Here is a 6,804-nt window from a genome sequence, read left to right on the forward strand (position 1 = left end):
CTCCCAGGACATGTTCACGATAAAGGAGACTTTCGATGTCTTCAGAAAGTGCTCGGGGCTCCGCATAAATTATAGTAAAAGCGAAATCCTTCATATAGGCTCCCTCTCCTGGACCCAGAAATCCTTGTTCACGGTGGCTAAATCCTATATCACATACCTGGGAATTAAAATAGGTAAGCTGCCCTCCTCCCTATACCATCTCAACTATCCTCCCCTGTTCACAAAAATATCCCAGGAACTGGATAACTGGATGGATCTGCCTCTCTCGCTACTGGGAAGATGTCACCTAGTGAAAATGGTCAGCTTTGCCCATCTGTTATACCCCCTTCAGACCATTCCCTTACTTCTACGCCATATAGACATCAAAACTCTAAACTCAGCCATATCTAAATTCTTCTGGCGGGGTAAGCGGGCACGTATAGCATTTGTCAAACTACATCTTCCCAGGCGCGAGGGGGGCATTGCCCTGCCCAATATCAGAACATATAACTTAGCCTGTTTGCTCAGGACGAGTCTAGACTGGGTGACCCAGTCCTCAAACTTCCTCTTGGAATCAGCCATGGTCCACCCCTTCTCCCTCACTGCCCTTCTCCACTGTCAGTGGAAATCGATCCCCCCACCCCTCCAACACAACCTCCTTCTCCGTGATACGGATATCGCCTGGAGAGAAGTCAGGAAAACCCTTAATCTTCCCTCTTACATTACCCGCTACCTCCCGATCCGGGGGAACCCCAGCCTTGAAAATCAGTCTTACATCACCTGGCAAAGTAAGGGACTCAATGACTTCTTTTCACTATGTGATCCACAGTCGGGTCGTCCCATCGGATTCAGAGCTCTAGCCGACAAATTCTCACTTCCCCCATCACATATTTTACATTATGGGAAATGTATTAGCTTCTTGAAAAATGCTTGTAGGGATGATAGTAAAAGATTCAAAAGCTTGTTTATTGACTCCCTTCTCGCCCTGGGCTCGTACAAGATCTCCGACATATACTTACCTCTTCTCCTGCAAACCACCCCCCCTGACATTGTCATCAGCGGCCAACTGGTCGAAGGACTTCCCCGACTCCGAATTGGTGGAGAAACTTTTGCATGGCCTCAATACAGTCCACAAGCTGGTCCCTAACGAGATCTGGAGGGAAACTCAGATAAAGATAGTCCACCGGCACATATCCCTTTTAGGGATCTCCCCAGAATGCCCCCTGTGCCAACAACCCAGGCCCAACCTCACTCATCGCTTCTGGTCCTGCTCTCATATTGCCACCTTTTGGGATCAAGTCCTCCAATATATCTTCGAAATCACTTTGCTACGTATACCCAAGGTTACTAATCTTCGGCCACTGGGACCCCCAACTGCTCCCCTGGTCACCTCTACATGCCTACCCCGGTAAAGACTGGATCCTGATCTGCCTCCTGCTCGCCAGGAGAGCCATTCTACAAAACTGGATTTCCAACATTAGCCCAACTACCTCCCAAGTTAAAAAGGAACTGCTGAAACTACTCTACAAAGACAAGCTCAACACGGACCTAACCCACGAGCGGACTAGAACTCACTTCTACCACATCTGGAAACCTTTCATGTTGTACACGCTCACCCCTACGGATATCAAAAACTTTGAGATGTATTGTGACCCCTCCCCCCCCAGTTCTTACTCCGACGCCCTCAATATAAGAGCGCAGAAATGCAACGTTATGTGTTATCTAGGGGCAAAATACCCCCCCCCCCCTCTCCCTTTGTTACCATCCCAGAAAGTTTATATATGTATTGCTTTATACTCTGTTTGTAATTTCTTCAATAAAAACATATTTAAAAAAAAAAAAAATAGGATTTGCGCCCTATAGACAAATGCCCTATAGACAAACTTCAGAGTCAACTCGTCTGGGGTCTCCTCCTGTGTTAGTCTCCTGCCGAAAGGGGAGACATGTAATGGGAGGGCCCATGGAATCCAGAAGCTTTAACACAGATTGAGCCAGGAAATAATGGACATATCTTGGATTGCTTTAACATGGGTCTGTAATTCACAATATATTCCAGGATATCTTGAACTATTACTGGTTGTTGGTTCTGAACTCAACAGGTTAATTGAAAGAGGGACTCATTCAATGTGGGAACACATACTGTTATGTGTTAATGTTGTCTGTTGTGATGTAAATGAATCTAGTATGTGAAGGTCTATTGATGATAATGTGTTAACAGACAGTCTAAAGGTCAGATGTCTGACTTATCAGCTGTAGTTAATTAGCCCATGTAAAGTATGCCAGACCGGGAGCCAGAATGTCTACTAAAAGAATGTGTATTGTATAGCAGGTGAGAGGAGCCGGGATGTCTACCGTGAAAGGTCATATCTCGGAGTCACCTTGTCTGGGTAAACGATTAGTTAATTAGCTCATGTTAATTTATGTTCTGGTTACCTCCTCTAACTGTATATAATAAACTGATTTTCTCATTAAAGAGTCTATTCGTGTGGAACCTCAAACAGAACTGTGTGTCTTGTTATTGGGGTTCATTTGCCTGACTGTGGAGTGTCGATAGCTGTCTTGGGTTTGGAATGGAATATCTTCAACGGCATTAACCCCTATCCCATTTGGAGTTCCGTTACAATATATTTTATATCTATACACAAATGTTTTGCCTTTCATTTCTATTTTAAACTGAATAGGTTGTATTAGAAGGTGAGGCTTCCATACACGTTACCTTTTATCCCCCAATATCTGCTGTACTGATAAGTGTATGAGTATGATCTCAGGTATTAGTATGAAATCATGTCTGACAGAGCAAACTGAGGGCTCTACTTATAGGAAATTCATTCAGCTCTTACACATATTGCTAGAATGTAACACAGTGATTTCCTCTGATTGTCAGCTCCATCTAGTGGCCATAAAATGGTATTTTTCATTAAATACCTCAATCAGTAAAAATAGCACAATAACGCTTTATGTCCACTAGATGGAGCCAAGGAAATCAGTGTATGAAATAAAATACATCCAATGTTCATCATGGCCGCTCACATTCATTCAACTATTTTTATTCTAACAAGACCTCTAAGTGTTTGTGAAATCTTCCACCCCAAAATGTACTCAGCCAATGAGAGGTAATGACTCCATTTTTATTTTTATACTGCTATCAATGGCCAACACGGTACAACACTTCATCCATGTCTTTGCTGATCTCTGATGTCCTTTTGAACTGTTTCTTACATGATGAAGATCAGCCATGGAGTATATCTGAGGTGTATATCAGGGTGTGCTTCTTCCCACATGAGAGCTGTGATGTCCAGCAACATTCATATACAAGACATTTCCCACGCTCAAGGCACTAAAACAAAGGGTTGTGTGGGATCCCTGATGTACAGGAAGACAGGACTTCAGTGAGGAGCAATTCCCTCACTCAGGACAGGAAAGTGGCTTCTCCCCCATGTGAGATCTCTGATGTCTGGAAAGATGGGAATTCTGTGAAAAACATTTCCCACACTCAGGACAGGAATATGGCTTCTGCCCCGTGTGAGATCTCTCATGTGTGTAAAGATTGGACTTCTGTGAAAAACATTTCCTGCATTCAGAACAGGAATACGGCTTCTCCCCCGTGTGAGATCTCTGATGTGCGGAAAGATCGGACTTCACTGAAAAACATTTCCCGCACTCAGGACAGGAATATGGCTTCTCCCCCGTGTGAGTTCTCTGATGTGTGTAAAGATTGGACTTCTCTGAAAAACATTTTCCGCACTCAGGACAGGAATATGGCTTCTGCCCCGTGTGAGATCTCTGATGTGTGGAAAGATTGGACTTCTGTGAAAAACATTTCCCGCACTCAGGACAGGAATGCGACTTCTCCCCCGTGTGAGATCTCCGATGTGTGGAAAGACTGGACTTCTGTGAAAAACATTTCCCGCACTCAGAACAGGAATACGGCTTCTGCCCCGTGTGAGATCTCTGATGTGTGTAAAGATAGGAATTCTGTGAAAAACATTTCCCGCACTCAGGACAGGAATACGGCTTTTCCCCCGTGTGAGAGCTCTGATGATTATATAGATTGCACTTCACTGAAAAACATTTCCCGCACTCAGGACAGCAATATGGCTTCTCCCCTGTGTGAGCTCTAATATGCACATTAAGATGGTATTTAGAATGGAAACACTTCCCACACTCAGGACAGGAATACGGCTTCTCCCCCGTGTGAAATCTTTTATGCAGATTAAGATGGGATTTAGAAAGGAAACACTTCCCGCACTCAGTACAGGAAAAGCTCTTCTCTGTTGGAAGGACGGCACCGTCCCGCACAGTCTGAGGTTCCTCAGGATAAGAGGAATACGATGGTCCGGCACCGTCCCGCACAGTCTGAGGTTCCTCAGGATAAGAGGAATACGATGGTCCATCTACACTGTTTGGTGCCGGATGGACATTTGAGGTAGTCGGGTTTTCTCCTGGACTATACTGTGTGATGTCCTCATCTTCTACTTTACAGTCTGGAGACAAAGTGAGACAATCCTCTGAGGTTTTCCTCATCTCCCGTCCATCTACTAAAATAGAGATAAAAAGATTATTACTAGACATGAGCAGAGGTAAAACGCTGTTTTGCAGATGTTCAGACAGGAGTGTAATATAATATGATGGGTGACAGGTAGGTGGGTACAAGCTCCCTGCACCTGATGTCACTTATGCTGGCCGTGCACAAACTCATTTTTCTTTCACAAAAACATTCATCCAATTTTCTAACCATTAGTGGGTCAAATCGGCGTTCATTTTCCACCACAGTGACGGGAAAATTGGAAGGAGCAGAACAGAAAACTTTTCTCCATAGAACAAATTCTCACATGGTGGGTGTGGTTTTTACTCAGAAGTTACTTTCATTTTATAATTGAATGGTAAAAGAAAGTGGAATTTTCTATCTACACTCGTCCATTCATCGAATGTACAAATCATTTTCATACAAATATTTGTGTGAATATTCTCCTCCAATAATAGATCCGTGTATGACCAGCATAGGACATTTATAGCAGCAGCATGATTTTATTTCATCATCTCTTATGATGGGGATAAAAAATATTCCTTTATAGTACAAAAACATCCGATAATCACTACTATAAGGGATCCATTTATACTGTGAGATAGGGAAAGTAATATATCTTATATCATATATATATAATAATAAATATACCCAGAAGTAGGATATATGGGGATTTTACCTGGGAGTCACACATGAAGATATATGGAGGTTAGAGGGGGAAACTTACCTGCTCTGTGTAATGGTTTTGCACAGAACAGCCTTGATCCTCCTCTTCTGGACCCCCCACTTTTGGCTCCTTCAGTGTTCCCCTATAGGAAGCCACAAAGTATAGTACAGGGTTCCCCAATAGTAAGGTACAAAGTATAGTATAGAGTTCCCCTATAGGAAGGTACAAAGTATAGTATATAGTTCTCCTATAGGAAGCCACAAAGTATAGTATAGAGTTCCTCTATAGGAAGGTACAAAGTATAGTATAGAGTTCTCCTATAGGAAGGTACAAAGTATAGTATAGAGTTCTCCTATAGGAAGGTACAGAGTTCTCCTATAGGAAGGTACAAAGTATAGTATAGAGTTCTCCTATAGGAAGGTACAAAGTATAGTATAGAGTTCCCCTATAGGAAGATACAAAGTATAATATAGAGTTCCCCAATAGTAAGGTACAAAGTATAGTATAGAGTTCCCCTATAGGAAGGTACAAAGTATAGTATATAGTTCTCCTATAGGAAGCCACAAAGTATAGTATAGAGTTCCTCTATAGGAAGGTACAAAGTATAGTATAGAGTTCTCCTATAGGAAGGTACAAAGTATAGTATAGAGTTCTCCTATAGGAAGGTACAGAGTTCTCCTATAGGAAGGTACAAAGTATAGTATAGAGTTCTCCTATAGGAAGGTACAAAGTATAGTATAGAGTTCCCCTATAGGAAGATACAAAGTATAATATAGAGTTCCCCAATAGTAAGGTACAAAGTATAGTATAGAGTTCCCCTATAGGAAGGCACAAAGTATAGTATAAAGTTCTCCTATAGGAAGCCACAAAGTATAGTATAGAGTTCCTCTATAGGAAGGTACAAAGTATAGTATAGAGTTCTCCTATAGGAAGGTACAAAGTATAGTATAGAGTTCCCCTATAGGAAAGTACAAAGTATAGTATAGAGTTCTCCTATAGGAAGGTACAGAGTTCTCCTATAGGAAGGTACAAAGTATAGTATAGAGTTCCCCTATAGCAAGGTACAAAGAGAGAGGGGGAGTTGGGACTTTAAATGAAGCACATTGTCATTGTGAAATGACGGCGGCAGGAACCCCTTGCCGATCCGGGTGGACGTCATATGACGTCCTGTGTTCCTGGCCATCTAGGGCGCCCGCGGCAGCGCTCGTGACCCTGGGTGCCCGGCGGCCGTGATTGATGGTAATCACAGCAGGAGTGTGGATCTGTGTGTGTAAACACACAGATCCACCTCCTGTCAGCGGTGAGGAGACCAATGTGTGTTCCCAGTACAGAGGAACACACATCGGTCTCTTCCCCTTGAGAGTCCCCTCCCCCCTACAGTTAGAACACACCTTAGGGAACATATGAACCCCTTCAACGACCCCTAGTGGTTAACAACTTCACTGCCAGTCACATTTACACAGTAATCAACGCATATTTATAGCATTAATCGCTGTATAAATGTGAATGGTCCCAAAAACGTGTCCGATGTGTTCGCCGCAATGTCACGGTCACAGTAAAAAATCGCAAATCGCCGGCAATACTAGTAAAAAAATTAATAAAATAAAAATGCCATAAATCTATCACCTATTTT

Source organism: Rana temporaria (genome assembly GCF_905171775.1).
Source record: "Rana temporaria chromosome 4 unlocalized genomic scaffold, aRanTem1.1 chr4s, whole genome shotgun sequence".
In the NCBI taxonomy this organism is placed as follows: domain Eukaryota; kingdom Metazoa; phylum Chordata; class Amphibia; order Anura; family Ranidae; genus Rana; species Rana temporaria.